Source organism: Montipora foliosa, chromosome 1 (assembly GCF_036669935.1).
Source record: "Montipora foliosa isolate CH-2021 chromosome 1, ASM3666993v2, whole genome shotgun sequence".
Taxonomy (NCBI): domain Eukaryota; kingdom Metazoa; phylum Cnidaria; class Anthozoa; order Scleractinia; family Acroporidae; genus Montipora; species Montipora foliosa.
This window is the reverse complement of record NC_090869.1, coordinates 51,055,038-51,072,537: the sequence shown is the minus strand read 5'-3', so window position 1 is coordinate 51,072,537 and position 17,500 is coordinate 51,055,038. Positions and strand designations below refer to the sequence as shown.

Sequence of the window (17,500 nt, the reverse complement as noted above, 5' to 3'; positions counted from 1 at the left end):
ACTCCTAAAAGAGGGAGACCATGAACAGCCTCCAAATAATCGGCCATTGTCACTACTTAATGTTGCGTCTAAAGTTTGTGAGAAAATCGTTCTAGAACAATTTATCACCTACCTGATGTCACGCAACCACTTGTCATCCCACCAAAGCGGCAACAAGCCATTCCATTCGACTGAGACCTTGAATATTTATACCATGGATCTAATGTTAGAGGCGATGGACAAAAAGGAAATAAGCGCATTAGTCTTACTCGACCTCTCAAAGGCTTTCGACAGTATATGCCATCAGAAGTTACCAGAAGCTCTCCGCTGTAGGTGCCTCACCCGCAGTAGTTCAGTGGTTCCGCAGCTACCTTTCAGACCGGACCCAATCAGTGCGTATCGATTCTGTGCTATCAGATCCATTACCAATCATACACTTTTGTATTTATCTAAACGATCTGCCAGGCGCTCCTCAATTCTGCCAGCTCGAGTCATATGTCGATGACTCTAAAGTTTTACTATCTTTTTCCGTAGCCGATGTCATTGACGCTAAGTCTAAGCTCGAAGATCATTTGCGCAATGTCGCCACCTGGTGTTGCACAAATGTTTTTTTAATAAACCCTGAGAAAACGAAGTTCATGTTGATCGGCACCAAGCAAATGATAAGTAAACATTCAGTCAATTTTACTGTTTCGTTCATTGGAAAGACTCTTATGGCTGTCGAATCAGCAAGAGATCTAGGAGTATACATAGATTCACACCTGACCTATGACACTCATATCTCCCACTTAGTCTCTTCTTGCTTGACTAAACTGGTTCAAATCAACCGTGTGAAATACTGTTTTGATAGGAAGACTTTGGTTTTAATTATTACATCTCTTGTCTTTAGCAAAATGCTCTACTGTTCGACCGTGTGGTCTAATACCTCATCTAAGAACAAAAGCTGCAACTTATTCAGAACTTCGCCTGCAAAATTATCTGCGGCGCTCGGAAATATGACCATGTGACGCCATTACTTGACGAACTCAACTGGCTTCCAATTAGTAAGATGCTCAAATTCAGAGACGCTGTTATGGCTTATAAGTGTGCCAGCAATTTAGCTCCTGAATATCTATGTACTAATTTTAAAAAACGATCTTCTGTACATAATCGCACAACCCGTAATAATGAGAAGTTCGAAATTCCATTATTCAGGTTAGCCACCGGCCAACGAACCTTCGCCTATAGAGCAGTATCCCTGTGGAACACATTAGACGAAGACCTTAGAAAGGCTACTACTGTAAAGGCCTTTAAGAAAGCCCTGATACTTGTAATGAATGAATGATTGTATGACAGTTAGCATTTGACGATATTAGCTTGTTAGATATAGTTTGCATTTATATCTGTAAATAGGTACTGAAAAACCTTTTTTGCGAGTATTTATTAAAGTTTTAAGTTTAAGTTTAAGGAGTTTAGCATTGAATTTAGCAATCTATTTTGGTAGAGCTTTTGTGGTAGAAACATGGCTGGTTGGTTTCGCTCTCCAAGGAGTAAAGAAGAAGAGACCAGTCTAGTGTCGGAGCAACTCCGAAAGCAACACAATACAAAACTAAATGGGGTAGAAAAGTCTTCGAGGAGTGGCAGCAGCGACGGCAAAATAAATGTGCAATGTGAGAAGTTGTTAGAATGGCCGGTCTCAAATGCGAAGATGTTGAAGATGTGACCGTTTCAGTAGAGCACATGTCGGCAAATAAGCTAAACTTTTGGTTGAGCAAATTCAGTTCGTTTGTGAAGTGGCCAAGCAAAATGGAGAGCGTTATCCGCCCAATTCGCTTTATTTGTTATTTTGTGCTATTAACTGTCATTTGCGTGAGACGGAAGACGAGGATGCATTAAACTTTCTCGACTAGGCACACAAGATTCAAGTAAATTGTTACCTAATAGTTGTGATTGAAATGTCAAACTTGTGATTGATTAATAAACTTTGTACAAATTTACAGGACTCGTTTTTATGAAAGTTAAGCATACTAATTAGGCGAGTTAGAAGTCTTTATAAAATTTAATTTTACTGCTAATTCAACTAATTAATCCATCCAACTAATTAATCCATCCAGCCTATATAGCACTTTGACTCTTTTGGCGACTCAAGGTTTTCAACGTTCCACGAGCAGCCCATAAACGAGGTTCATATGGTTTCTTTTACATGTCTATACAATGTATAGTGAATTGTCTTCGAGCTTAGAATCTGAGTGTGTGAAATATCTCGTTTTTAGTCCGTGGGAGTTTAGTTCGTCCTTAGACTATAAAGTTGAAGATCTTCACTACAGGTAATCTTGTTTTACGTATGCCAAAAATGACGTTGGAAATTTCCGCTGTCATTTTGCTTGATCTTCTGTAAAAATGGCGTTGGAAATTTCCGCTGTCATTTTGCCTCATCTTCTGTGAAAAATGACGTTGGAAAATTCCGCAGTCATTTTGCTTGATCTTCTGTTAAAAATGACGCTGCAAATTTCTGTCGTCATTTTGCTTAGTAAAAATGGCGTTGGAAATTTCCGCTGTCATTTTGCCTCATATCTTCTGAGAAAAGTGACGTTGGAAAATTCCGCAGTCATTTTGCTTGATCTTCTGTTAAAAATGGCGTTGGAAATTTCCGCTGTCATTTTCTTTGATCTTCTACGAGAAACTGAAGACGTTGGAAATTTCTGTTGTCATTTTGCGTGAGTGTTTAGTCAAAAATTTGATAAATATTGAAAAGTTGATAAATGCTCCGGAAAAGATTATTTTTTTTCTTTTGAAATATTGCAAACTGAATAAATCATTCAGTTGAAAAGTGGAGATTCATCAACAATATTTATGGTGTAGTGCACCAGCACAGATTTGGAAAAACTGACCGCAAAACATATCATTTTTACCAGAATTGGACGGTTTTAGATCACGACGAAGTGTTTTAGAACGTGTTTATTATAAATTAATAATTAAACCCTGAATCTGAGGAGAAATCTTAGATTGTAATTAAAACCATCAGCACTAGCTGTTGTCATTATTAACAGTATGAACTTCGGAGACTTCCTCAACTTCAAAGAAAACAAGACTTGATATTTACATAGCTGAAGAAATTGGATGCCGTAGTATTGCAAACGAAATGTGAATGTGTAATCATTTCCTTTTGGGGGGCTTTAGTTAGTCCACCGCCAAATGCTAAATAAAGATAAGATAACCTTATCAGTTTGGAATAAAAAGTTCATGAATATGAAATTACGTGCATGCAACTTTTCAGTCTCTTAACAAAGCTGATATATCATGTATTGTAATTAAAACTTGGAAAAGAAAAATGGACTTTGAAGAAACTTCGATTTGATGAACCTCTTCAAAGCCTACCGATATTCTCAATAGGATGCAGAATCAAAGTCATCAGTGCTTTGTTGTAAGTGGCTTGAAAGCCACGTCCTTGAAGATTTGAAGAACTAGGAAAAGAGTCTCAAAAGTTTAATTTTTTAGCTTGCCAATTTTCTGAAACAATTGTATTCATAATGGTGCCATATGTTGAATTACCTTCTAATTCCCAAACGCAAGCCAAGTTAATCATTTTCACTCTAACCGTCAATACTATGAATAAGAATAGTCATCCGAATGGTAAAAAATTTACTTTATTTTTTCATTAACAATTGATACGATAAAAAGGCGTTACTGTAAATTAACGCAAACAAAACAAATACTGACTGATGAATTCTGAGTTCTGGCATTGTCAAAGGAAAGCAACGCCGCGAGAGAATATCGCGTCGACGGAGCTTGATTCTTGGGCACTTTCAAGTTTACCGCAGGTTAGTCAGCTTTTCCAAGTCCACCAAACGTTTATTTTCTAAGTCTGCCAAGTTCGTAAGTTCGAATCCAATAATGCGATTTCATATCGGGAGTTTATCAAGCACATTGCGCCGATTCCGATTAGCAGTTGGTTCACCACCATTTCATCACTATGCTTCGCATTATTCATTTCTCTAATTATGATTTTGGCGGCGCAAAAACTATGGAATCGAAAGAAATGCGTCAGAAATTTTCCACTTGATATTCGAGCTATTTTCAAACAGATTCAACTTAGGATTAACTGCCAACGTAAAATTATGACTTGATTATCTCTACACTAAGAAATTCAGTTTGCTGGTTGAACGGTGGAAGCAGAAGTGTTGTACCCTGCGACTGAATCGAATTCATTTCCGTAAGTCATCTAAAAATTAATAAAAAATATTTTCAATCGCTTTACTTTACCAAGAACGTATGCTGGCAAGCTCAACAAGATTTGTTCACAGGGATTCTTTTCTTGCACCTGAAAAAGTTAATTTAAAATGTTTGTCGCAATCAAGCGATTTCTTAGCATGGAAATCTGAGAAATTTATCGGCTCCAAAAAATTGCCTTGAAAGTTAATAAGCCAATGATCGATGACCATACCCCACCTATTGTTAGAATTAATTTCAGTACTCTTCACAAGGTCAACATACAATATTTCTTTAATATCTATCAAAATTCGTTTATGTTCCTCTGTCAATCTTCCATTACTTGGCTTAGTTTTATGACAGGTAGAATTAAATTTTGTCGTCAATTCATGATTGGAAGAATTAATTAGTGCTCAAATCTTCTCGACATTTATTTTGTTGCCATGCCGACCATTATCAACGAGAAAACTTTAACAGCGGTTGCTCATGGTCCTTTTACGGCCGTGTATTGATTGATCGATTGCGTTACTTATTTGTTTATTTGTTAGTTTTATTTATTTTCTTAGTTTATTATACCCATTGGCTCTCAGCAGTGCGATTTATTCCCAAATCGCACTATTTTTTGCTCTAAATTGCACCAGTTCCCCAGTCAATGAGAATGGGCCACTAAAAAAAACAACCACAAGGCTTGTTTGAGGTAAAAAACCAAATTGCAGGAAAATGAAAGACAAAGAAAACCATTGTATGGCAAATTTTGCAACTTTCGTTCCCAACTGGATCAATAAGATATTGGTACTGACTAAAATCCTGTATTTTAGCGATTAAATAATCATTGTGTGATTTCTAAATGGATGTAATAAAGTGGTAACTGAACTATGTGTGGTGCAGTTTTGATCTGAAATCATACTTTTTATTTCAAATCGATTTTGAAATCACTCGTATGATTTCAGACCAAATTGCACTCTCGGGTTTGCATAACTGTCTCGAATTCTCCCAACTCCCCCTCGTGTTTAGACGAGGCTTGCTTAATGAGGTTGCCTATTTACCAAGTTAGGATTTCGAGTTGGATTTTCGAGTTGGATTTCGAGTTGGATTTTCGAGTTAGGATTTTTTAGAGGGATTTTTTTTGGCTGTTTTTTTTTTGTTGGTGGGGTTTTCAATAAATTTTCAGTGGTTTTACACAACGTACTTTGTCAGTGGTGTTGCACATCGTCTCGAGGTCTTTTCAAGATGGAGGAGAACGAGGATTGCAGATCGGCAAGGGTAATCTTGTTTAATCTATCCTAGTATTGCATTCGTAATTGTATTTTTGACTGGAAACAATAGCTGACACTTCCATGAATGCTTTTAGTTATGAATTATTCATTAACTTTCGACTGTCTGTTCATTTGCGTGTCGAATCGGCCGGAGTTTTAACCATTAAAATCGTTCGTGATAGAATGTTTGATTTCAAGAGAATTATAAACCAGACAAAACCTATACGTGATCCCAGAAATGTTACCTGGTTCGAATTTTCTTTTCAGAAGTACGCGATATATCCCAGGGCCGGGTGGAAGTGCCAAATATGGAAAGGCAGAAGAAATATTTTGAGCCATTTTTTGCGAGTCAATGTAACGAGCTGTAAATTATCTCTGTCCCAACGTAACTGATTTTCTAATACCATCAGTATTCTGAGCTGGAAGCACAAATATCAGCTAACATCTGTAAACTTTGCTCTCGCGTTTCCGTTTATCCGTGGTTTATTTTAACAAACTCCCGGACAAACTATTTGCGACTGGCACTAATTATTATTTCCGCTGATGAATAAAAATAAGTCAGCATTTACATTTCTCTTCCTTAGTTCTGGCTTACTCTTACAGGTCTTAGCTTCAGAGTACTCTTCCATCGATTCAATTTCGACCTTCGCTGGATACAGACTGAACTGGGACAATTTGTGGCCACTGGAACTACATATTAAAGTCAACACGACGGGTCTAATTTGCAGGTCGCAGGTCGCAAGTCGCGGGTTGCAGGTCATTGTTTCACCAATACAGATAGTATCCTAAACATTCATAAAAGCTAACTTTAGGCCTAATTAGGCCTAAACAAACGTTTTTAGGCCTAAGGTTAGCTTTTATGAATGTTTAGGATACTTTCTGTATTGGTGAAACAATGACCTGCACCCCGCGACCTGCGACCTGCGACCTGCGACCTGCAGATTAGACCGGCCGAAGTCAACAAATGTGATCAAAATATGGCTGTTCCCACGCGTATGGTTAACATACCAAAGCAAAGGCGATTCGTTGCAGCTGGATTACTAGTAAGCATCTCGAAAAAACCGACTCGAAATCCTAACTGGAAAATCCAACTCCAAATCCTAACTCGAAATCCAACTCCAAATCCTAACTCGGGAGTTAGTTTGTCTCTTGCTTAATTGCCGATGAATTAAACACGTCATCCCGCTTAATTCTGCATAAACTGTTATTGCAATTGTCTATAAAATTAAGTCTTTCGGTTTCATTTTAAAATAAAGACAATACACCAAAACTGAGAGGTTTTTCCGAATGTCAAACACTGATTGGAACGTGGGAATGCTTTTCAAAGTTCTTAAACTCAAAAATATGCAAAAGCTCACTTGTTTTACTATGAAATAAGGGCAATATCAACTTTTTCCTGCTAAAAATGGTGAAGTAGATGACAAAGTTCTTAATGAAACTGAAAAAAAAAATGAAAAACTTTATTTAACACGTGGCATCGATGAGCCAAAAAAAGGACTCGTTACAAAAATGTAAGTGTATCTACAATAGCATATAAATTAAGAAGATACTAAACTAAGAATCTATAATAAAATTACCTATCCATACTATAAATTTAAAATAGCATCTAATTAGAGCAGGAGTTACAAGGACACTCGTCCTTGCTCAACATAAGTCTCTTTAGTTTGGCCACAAACTTCTTAAGGTTTGGGGCCTCCCTAACATGCAAAGGTGTATTGTTCCAGAGGCGGCACGCAGTATACCAAAAAGATCTGTGTTTAAAACTAGTATTGGGGGCCGTCTGATCGAGTCTGCTACCATTGCCGCGAAGATTGTAAGCACAGTTTTTGATTCTAAACATATTACTTATATAATTGGGATAGCCTTTGTATACAAGTGTCAGAGCTTGGACCAGGCGACTGTTCTTAATGGAATCTAAATTCTGCGCAAGGCGGCTATCTTTGCATGAATTTTACTAAGAACCAATTTAATATGTGAAGAAAAAGTGAGCTTCATCATCGTCAGAATATTATTTGACTTTAAGGTGAGCTCATAATTATAGTTGGATTTGCCAACAATCATAGCCTGCGTCTTAGTGGCGTTGATGGTGAGGTGGTTATCTTCAGGCCATTGTGATAATCTTGCCAGGTCACTATTGATGTAGAATTCCAAGGTCGCAGGTGAGTTACTAGCAGCATAACCGGTTGTGTCGTCTGTGTAGAGCCTCAATTCCATATTCTTGGTAATACGGGTTATGTCATTAATATATATAATATATAGATTTAGCCAAGCCTAAAAGCGGAGCTCCCGCCTTGTTTACTTTTACTGGTTGTAGGATTAGTGAAAATAAAAGGCTTTGCAACTGTCCGCCTTTGGGTTTTCCCGGATATTGCTTAATTATGTAACATTTTCTTCGCTGCCTAACTAAACTCTAGCCCGCGATATGGTTACGTGATACTGGTCACATTGGCATACATGGAGGGGTGGACGGACGTACGTACGTACGGACGGACGTTCATGACGTCATGGCTATAAAACCAAATTCTATTCCGTCACCGCACTGAGGGCTCACGTGAGATAGTACTACGCCTGCGCGAACTCAGTGTGTTGCCGCCTTTGAAAACGAACTGAAGTCAGCATCTAATTCGATTTCTAAGATACTGGTCACATTGGCATACATGGAGGGGTGGCCGGACGTACGTAAGTACGTAAGGACGTTCATGACGTCATGGCTATAAAACCAAATTTTCTCACATCGATGGGTTACCATATTTTCTTAGCTATGGTGCTCCGCGCGCGCGCGCCGAAAGGAGCTCCCCAATTAACAAAAGCGGTCCCAGAAGAGATCATTGCGGAACACCACATTGGACTACACGCCAGTTGGAATAAGCTGCGTTCTCTATTTTGACTCGTTGCTTACGATTGATAAGGTAAGAGCGGATCAATTGAATGGTGTGGTCCAGAAGCCCATATGCCGCTAACTTTCTTATCAGGAGGCAGTGTCATATAGTGTCAAACGCCTTACTCAGATCTATAGACACCGCAGAGACTGTTTGTCTCTCATCCAATGCTTCTCTCCAGTCCTCTGTGATCTTCAGCAGTGCCGTGCAACAAGAATGCCCCTTTAAGAAGCCAGACAGACTGTCGGAGAGTAGACGGCGTGAAAGAAAGTAGTTATACAGTTGATTATACATGATTCCTTCAAAAATCTTAGATACACAGGGTAGAATTGAGATGTGACGATAATTAACTTTGGTAGCTTCACATTCCTTATATCAGCTTATATCAGCTTCGTGAACTCGCGGGGAAAAAAAAACTAGGAAATGAAATCCACAGCCAAAAGAAATGCACAATTAAATGGATAACTGAAGAGGAAGGAGTTCTCTTACTGAACATTCAAGACTGGATAAAATGTCCAATTTCGTCACAAGAGTTGGACCAAAGATTTGGAATTCTATGCCCCCACATATGATAAATTTGCCAAAACAGTGTTTTAGTAAAAAGTTAAAGGAAACCCTTTTTGTACAATCTTATCAAAATCGGGTGAATATCTGGAAATTAATAAGATTGTTATTGCATTAAAGTAACTGGATGAGCACCTTTAAAGAGGCTCAAACTAGTTTTAACATTTTCAACAACTGTACTATTTGGAAGGATTGAATCTACCCAACTTCTTCAAGTAGCCGCAAATGTTATGGTACGAAATAAAACAACAATAATTGATTTTAACAGGATGCATTCATTAATGTGACGTAATAGGTTACCAGCCGTGGCAACAAAAAAGCCATACACACACACGCCATATTTTGTCTTTAAGAAAGTATATCTCAAAAACAATCTCAGTGACACTCATTTTTATTGGTGCAAAGTGGTTAGCAGGATAAGATGAAACTCTCTGCAAAGTTAAAAAAATTATCTGGAGCTGATTCGTGGCCGCCTTAAAATTTTCCAGTTGTCAAGGTGGCTATGAATCTGCTGCAGATAACTTTTTCTAACTTTGCAGAGAGTTTCATCTTATCCTGCTAACCACTTTGCACCAATAAAAATGAGTGTCACTGAGATTGTTTTTGACGCCATATTTTGTCTTTAAGAAATTATATCTCAAAAACAATCTCAGTGACACTCATTTTTATTGGTGCAAAGTGGTTAGCAGGATAAGATGAAACTCTCTGCAAAGTTAAAAAAATTATCTGGAGCTGATTCGTGGCCGTCTTAAAATTTTCCAGTTGTCAGGGTGGCTATGAATCTGCTGCAGATAACTTTTTCTAACTTTGCAGAGAGTTTTATCGTAGTCTGCTAGTCACTTTACAGCAATAAAAAAATGGGTGTCACCGAGATCGTTTTCTGAGATATAAGCCCTTAAAGACAAAACATGACGTGTTTTAAATATCTCTTTTGTTGCCATTGTAACCTATTACGTCACATTAATAAGTCCACACTTATTGGTGTTTTATTTGATTTCATAACATTGCCTTAATTTGAAACAATGTTGTAGAGTAATCCTTCAATTAAGACATTCCCTTTAAATTGTTGAAATTGGTTTCATCCACCTTAAACATCATGTTATTTACTTCTATCAATGTAATATGCATATAGTACACGCTTTTTTAAATATTAATTTTACGTCAATTAGTACTGGCGCTAAATATTAGTATTTTCCTTTTAAATTTTCAGGGCACCATAAGCTTAGAAAATTGCTCAAATTGTCCAGTTAAGAGCGAGGATCTCTTCACACCTTCATCAACGTTATTGTCATCATCCTGCCCGGAATCGGCATCACCACCACATCACACATTGCAAATTCGTGATTACGACATCTAATTTTTAATTAGCAGAGCACTATCCAAGCTAACCAACATTTTAAAATGTATGGAATGCTGTTAGAGAGTGTTCAGTATTACCTGATCGAGAAATACGGCGAACCAAACTGGGAGAAGATCCGGCAATGCGCAGGGATAAGTGATCACGTGTTTGTCACGCATGAAAGGTACAGTGAAGCCTCCATGAAGAAAATTGCTGATTCAGCTGAGTACGTTCTTGGTGAAAGAACAGACATGACAAGCGATGATTTCATGGAGTTTTTTGGTTCTTGTTTTGTGAAGTTCCTCAGTCACTATGGTTATGACCGTGTTATTCGGGTAAGCGGGCGATATCTACGAGATTTTGTCATCGGCATCGACAATTTGCACGAACATATGCGATTCGGCTATCCAAAGCTGCAGTCGCCCAGTTTTTACTGCGAAGGGGAAACGAGCACTGGCTTAACTTTGCACTACATTTCTTAACGAAAAGGGTTCATGTTTTACGTTGTTGGACAGATCAAGGAAATTGCATCCTCGTTTTACAACATGGACTTGGCCATAAAAATACTTAGCCACGAAATAAAAAACAATGCGACAAACGTGGTTTACAGATTGGGATTTGACAATTCCGGGTATAGACCACTCGCTCCAGACTTGCTGTCAATTAAACAAAAATGCGGTATTGACGTTGAAGTGTTTTTCAGCGTATTTCCCTTCAGTTTTGTTCTTTCATACAATATGGTCATCGAAATGGCTGGATACGGACTCGCATCTACTGTGGGAAATCGAGTGATTGGTAATGACGTAAGAGAAACGTTTACGTTGAGAAGACCTAAGGCACAGTTCACTTGGGAAACGGTAAGACCAGATATAATAACACGAAAATGGAAGGTTTTAGAAAAAGAAGATTGATGTGTTTGCCGTCGACAGATTCTTTTTCTTTTTTTTCGGTAAAGCTCCCTAAATCTCTTTAGATAATTAAAACAAAATTTTCCTGTGGCAAAAAAGCGTTATATGCAGAAAAAAGCACAAAATTGACCACTTAAGTTAAAAGCACAGGTTACCCAGGCAACGTATAATTAAGAGAGAGGTGTGTTCTCGCACAACTCTCACATTCGGACCGAAAAATCAGTGCTTCATGTTATATTCTTCGATAGATACATCTCCCTCGCGGAACTGTTGAATTTTATCGCTAATATGTGATCCAACCCAAGCTCTTTAATTAAACGGTCGCTAGACATCCTTAGAACGCATCGCCCAACTTCGCCTGCACACCGTTGGCCACCAGACGTGCTCGTGCTCAGTCGGCTGAACTGGGTGCTAGAGAAAGTAGACCCTCCGTGAGGGTACACTGGGTTGCCCGTGGTACGTTCACCGTTCCAGACAATTTTTTTCAAGTTGGGGGGTCATTAAGACCATTTAAGGGGTCACCCAGAAGTCATACCAGCAGAGGCCCTTTGGCTCACAGGTCCTCACACGTTCGCACGACAAAAGAGATCCTTTTCTGAGGTTAAAATCCTGGCTACCAGCCTATTAATTAATCATTTGTCAGAAAGAATAAATTCCTGTCCTCTTTAGAAAAAATAGACACGCATTGCTAACATGTGGTAGTGAAGTAACACAGCATTTTATTCCATATAAAATGTCAACTGAGCTGTGTGTTGTCTTCCAGGAGATTCAAGTTGTCCTTGCGTAATATGTAGCTCTAACAGTGCACCATATTGATTTGGTATTGTCCATCATTGTAGTGCCATAGTAGAAGTCTTAGTTAAATAGCCTGAGAAGACATGTGGTTACTAGCAAAGTACTGAACCCAGAAAGATTGAAGAAAATAAATGGGAAGTGAGAAACATTGGCTTCTGGGCTGACATATTGATAATTTTCCTCACAACTTCTTTCACCACAAGTTTAAGCGTACCCTCTGAGCATCTGACAGCTCTGTAATACTAAAGTTACTAAAGTTACTAAAGTTAATCATGTCCGACGGGGTTAGTATCTAGATGGGTGACCTCAAACATATACCCCTTCGTAAAACAGAAGCATTGGACCGAAAATACTATTAACGCTAACAAATGTGAACTCAGCAAGGTACAGATTTTGTTAGCTTGCTTTATGCAAAAACAAATATTGATGCAAAAGTAAATAAATATTGATACACAGTTTTTAGAAAAAGCAGAAGGAAGTTTCCAGGACGGTCGCTCGAGAAGAACATATTTACGACATGAAAACAACATTAACTTTGAACCGTGAATATAGAATATAAAAAGTTACGATCAGCGACAAACATTTTGGGAGATTTTTGCTACGTTCAATTTTGTTATTGTACTTTTGGTTGCACAAATAAATCGCAAAATCGAAAGTGACATCGCCAGAATTCAGCGGGCGCCGTGATTAAGTTACCGCGGCATGTTTACTCGCCAAACAGTGAAGCATCTGCGTCAAATGATGGCAAGATACCGGGTTTTCGTAAGTTTCTTTTTCTGTCAAGTGTTATAAAGTTTGACAATAAATGAGCAAAGTCAAAACAAAGATCACAATCGCCCAAACTCTTGAGGTTGACCCCGGGGTTGACCATTGCTTCTGCTAAGTCAGAAATTTACTCTCCAAGGCAAGGTTATTTATCACCAGGTAATTCCATCATTTTGGAAATAGCAGCTAATTTATTATTAATTGGCGTCACAATTTTTTGCTGATTTTGGGGCTCATTTTGTTGAAATTTAAGCACGCTTCCAACAGACCTGTTTATTTTTGTGAACCTTCCCTGCTTACAAAGCAATACTAAAAATATCCTCCCGTATCACATTTCAACCTTAAGCTCGAAAATGATATTACAATTCACAAAGGCAGAAAACATCACAGAATCCTTTTCCAGCGAAACGTTTAATTGAAACAAACAACATAAGATGCACTAAAACGCCGTTCGAGTTGCAATGACTTTCGACGCCATTGCTGGTTAACGAGAATAACAAACTCACGGGCAGAATGTATATTTATATTTAATTAAGTTTGCGCAACAGAAAGACGCTAACTTCATTTTGACAAGAAAATGCTTTACTATTGCCATAAAAACTATCCAGTTAAGCTTGCATATCATAAGACATGATTAATTCATAAAGGCCACCTTTTCCAGCGAACAATTTTTTTGAAACAAACAACGTATTTGCTATTAGAGGTAAAAACCCCTTCGTATGTCATTACGTGCGTGAAGAGAAAAAACTCAGTCGTGTCAAATATGCGCAATATTACAACAAACTAAAATTTCAGGATCAAACCGTTTCCATGAAGAACCTTTTCCTTGAATAATGAAGCACAAAATAGACGACAAGCTTTCTTTCAAATAATTCTTGGCTGTCACATTTCCAATTATTTTTTTTTTACCTGAAGACTGTACAGAGTTGATCACAGACCACTTAAGGTGTTCGATTCGTTCTCTGTCTTTGTTGAACCCATAAGTTACCAGAGAATTTTCCAGTGTTCTACATAACAGCACACCTGGTAAAATATTATTTTAGAAATACAGCTCACTTTGATTTTGGCTCGACGGGCGACAGATTGTTGTCGAAGTCCATTACTCGTCGCTTCTGAGATTCCAGGTGTTGGTTTTTCACCGCCTGCCTAGTTTATCCAACTGACTTTCCATTATTGAGCTCCATAAGGGTATATTTTGTTTAATGATCCACTAAAACGCCATTCGCGTTACATGACTTTCGGCGCCATTGCAGGCTAAGTTAATGATTCTCCTGTGTCCGCCAGAGAAATCTACGCATTTCCACTACCCTTTCGATCCTAAGAAAATACGCGCAGAAGGCTCTATGCACAAAGACACCACTTACCAGGGGAGTGACAGGGAAGACTTTTACCGACACGGAAAAAAATAAAAAATAAAATAAATAAAATAAACCCACTTTCTGACTTGGATTGCCATACTGGCAACCCAGTAAAAATCGCCTTGTTGGGGAAGGCCGCAAAGATCTCGAAATGTAACTTACCATTAACACCGAGCCCTCTTTTACATTTAAACTTTTTCAGTCCTTGTGTGGGCCCATTTCATAAGTAGGGATAACGCTCACATGGTTTTTATGGGGTGCAAAACTAGCACTTCACATTACACTCTTATCAGTTAAGCCAGTTCACTTCGGCCTCTTTTCCCGCCTTTCGACACTGCAGATGCAGTCAATGCAGCCAGCCGCCATTTTGATTTGTTATTGTTTTCCTCCAGCCGCGAGAGATTCGAGCCTGGCAAAACGCCACACTGGGAAATACTCTACCATTACTAGCGTTCCATTCCAACCGGATTTTCCGTGCAAATGGTAAACGCCCCAGGCGTTGTGGTGGTCTCATTCTGAGGGCCAGATATGTTTACAGAGAAAACTCCGTTTACATCTCTTGTCTCATTAGCGTACGTCCATCATTTTGTAATCAGTCAGCCAAGAATAAAGTACTGAATATTGAAAATGCATCACATAGTGAGCTATCTCTGCAAATTTGAGCGCGATATATCTACCACATAATCTACGAGCAATGGTGCTTTGAAATTTCGAAATTCTACAAAGAATGAATGGGATCATTAGCGCTTTGCCACCAAAGAATTTGTCAGTTTTTGATGGCTCTTGAATGGATCGTTTTCAAGGCTCAAGACCCGTTTAAACGGTTTCAACATTTGGTTCAACATGTATTCAATACTTTGTTGAACCAAATGTTCGGTGCGTTTGAACAGGTCGTCCAACATTGTTGAAAGCGTAAAAAGTGTTGAAAGCTCGTTGAAAGCGTGTTGAATCAATTTCAAATCGGTTTAAACTTCCATTCAACATCGATTCAACTTTTTCTTTATTCTCGAGAATGTTGAATGGTGAACACTCTGTTCAGCATTGTAGAACACACGCATGCTCGTATTAGGCCGCAAAAGCGGTCAATATGGCGTAATTTATCTGGACGAGAGAGGCTGGTTTCTAGTTCTTTCTTCCTCGCAATCAAATTTTTGTTGGTGCAAAGTCGGAACCGTTTGATCGGTCTCCGCACACCTTTGTTTACTGCGTCCAGCATTTACCCAACATCCGTTCAACTTTTGTTGAACGAATGTTGGGCAAATGCTGAAACTGATTAAAAGGGCCTTAAAAGGCTCAGAACTGGATATTTAACAAAGTTTAGTCTTTTACCTTTTCAAGTCAATTTGTACTGAAATAGCATGATCAGTGCCTTCTGTGCGCAAACTCGTATGTTAATGAATCAAAATCAAACGTAAACAATGACATCTGCAAAGATTCCCTTATTGGTGTTATAACACTATAATTAGGTGTTACCCTTGTTATATCAAATGTTTACTTACTTACTTACTTACTTACTTACTTACTTGCTTAGTTTATGACAAGACACGTGATATTCGAGTTGGTCTGCACTCTACCAACGCTGCGTCGTCCAACAGAAGCCAATTGCGTCGTAAATTTCTCCTCTTGCGACATTTCAAATGAAACTTATGACAGCGGTAGTCTCCTGCTAGCCTCAGAGAGAACCAAGGGTTATCCTTCATCGAGCAGCAAGCCACGTCTTCATTTGCGAGGAATAATGAAGTACATTAAATCATGGGACAAGATCATCTTCATTTGCTCTCCACTGTACGTATATCCCATGTATGTCCACAATCCTAGACAAAATAGTTGAGACAATTTTTACTTCCTTCTCCTCTATCTGTAAACAAATGATTTTCAGGATGTAAATCTTCGTCTTGCAAATGCCCCTCTCCCCTCAAACAATGGGGAAGGGGAAGAGGCCATTGTTGCAATGGACCCTTGCCCAAAAGACGGAACTTGAGAAAAGTCAGGATTATAGCCTCAACTTTTCCAACCTGGATAGCTTTATCGAGGGCAATGCTTATTCAATTCAAAAACGTCACCTCATACGTCTCCATTATCCCCAACCCCTCCCCCTTCACCTCATTAGGTTAAGTCTTGAATACGCTGCCCACATTCATGACTGTGTGTGCTCTCTTACCAGGTTATTGTGGTACCCAGCATGATTTGAATGACTTGAGGTAGTTGCAGTATCTGTTGCACTTTGCAAGTTTTGAACCGCACTCTACACCCAAAAACGGTCGCTCGAAAAATTTCGAGGCCTCAAGAAATGAGCACCAAGAGGGGAATCATAGGTTTATACTGCATTGCGCTCGAGAGGCTTGTTCGAGGTTACGTTGACCCAAAGTATAAATAGCGTCAAAACAAGAGGAGTACATGAATATTCGTTATGTACTGAATCGTTACCATTCCCCTTTTAATTCCTTAAGCACCCTTGTTAATTAGCAGTTTATTTGGACAGGAGACACTTGAGGAGGCAAAAAATTATAAATGTTTTGATATTTTCTTTTTTCTTTATTTTCTTTGTGAACAGAATTGGAAGCGTGGATGAAATGATGCGCATCGGTCTTTACATGAACGACCTGGGCCTACACGATACCTCTCGTGAGATGGTGCTCTCTGGGATAAAACCATTACCCCAGTTAGAGATGGCCAGAGATCATGTGAGCTTCTTACCATACATCAGTTGCTCAGAAAGGAATTGTAATATTTTTTAAATAAGCAAGCGTAAATTAGTTACATATTCCCATTCAGATTCTGAATATTACAGTCATAAGTCGAAAGGAACAAAATTTGCCAGATCACAAATTCCAAATATGTTTAGTACCACCGTTTACATGACAACGGTTTTCTTAAATTAAGTAGTTTACTCTTGCTTCCCCGTGAACGAGAAAATCATCTTTCTGTCAATGGTCATTCCCTAGCTTTCGGCTGAGAGAGAGGCCCCGGCAGGATCCAACATGGTCCAAGCTATACTAAGGATGGTTATTAAGATTTCGCCAAGCTTAAAAGCGGAGCTCCCGTTTCTAACCCCAGAAAGCAATATAGTGTATATGGAAATAATTCTGCTTCTGCATAAAGTACAAAATGAATCCACAACATATACCGTTTACTGTGATCAAACACCTCCGAGCTGGTAGCAGTAAACAAACAAGCCTTGCAAACAATAACCAACAATTTTGATCAACAACTAAAACTGATGACATTACATGCTTCGTAATCTCTTTCACAACATTTTCCGTTTGACTGATAATCTTTACACCCTCTCTCTTCAGTTTAGAACAACAGCAAAAATCTTCCTAATTAGAAAGTGAAGCTACAGAGTAGTAAATTCGCTTAATACTCAACTGCAATTTCACTGTCAAAAAAAGCACCTCACGACTGGACATCCATTTCACACAAAAAAAATGTAAATGTCTATGACAACACGGAATTGCAAACGTTTTAA

The 17,500-nt window shown here is 38.6% G+C and overlaps 1 pseudogene; it reads left to right on the top strand.

Moving 5' to 3' along the window:
• Nucleotides 1-3,715: 3,715 nt before the first annotated feature.
• Nucleotides 3,716-17,500, top strand: part of LOC137978787 (soluble guanylate cyclase 88E-like) — a 20,190-nt pseudogene continuing 6,405 nt past the window's right edge.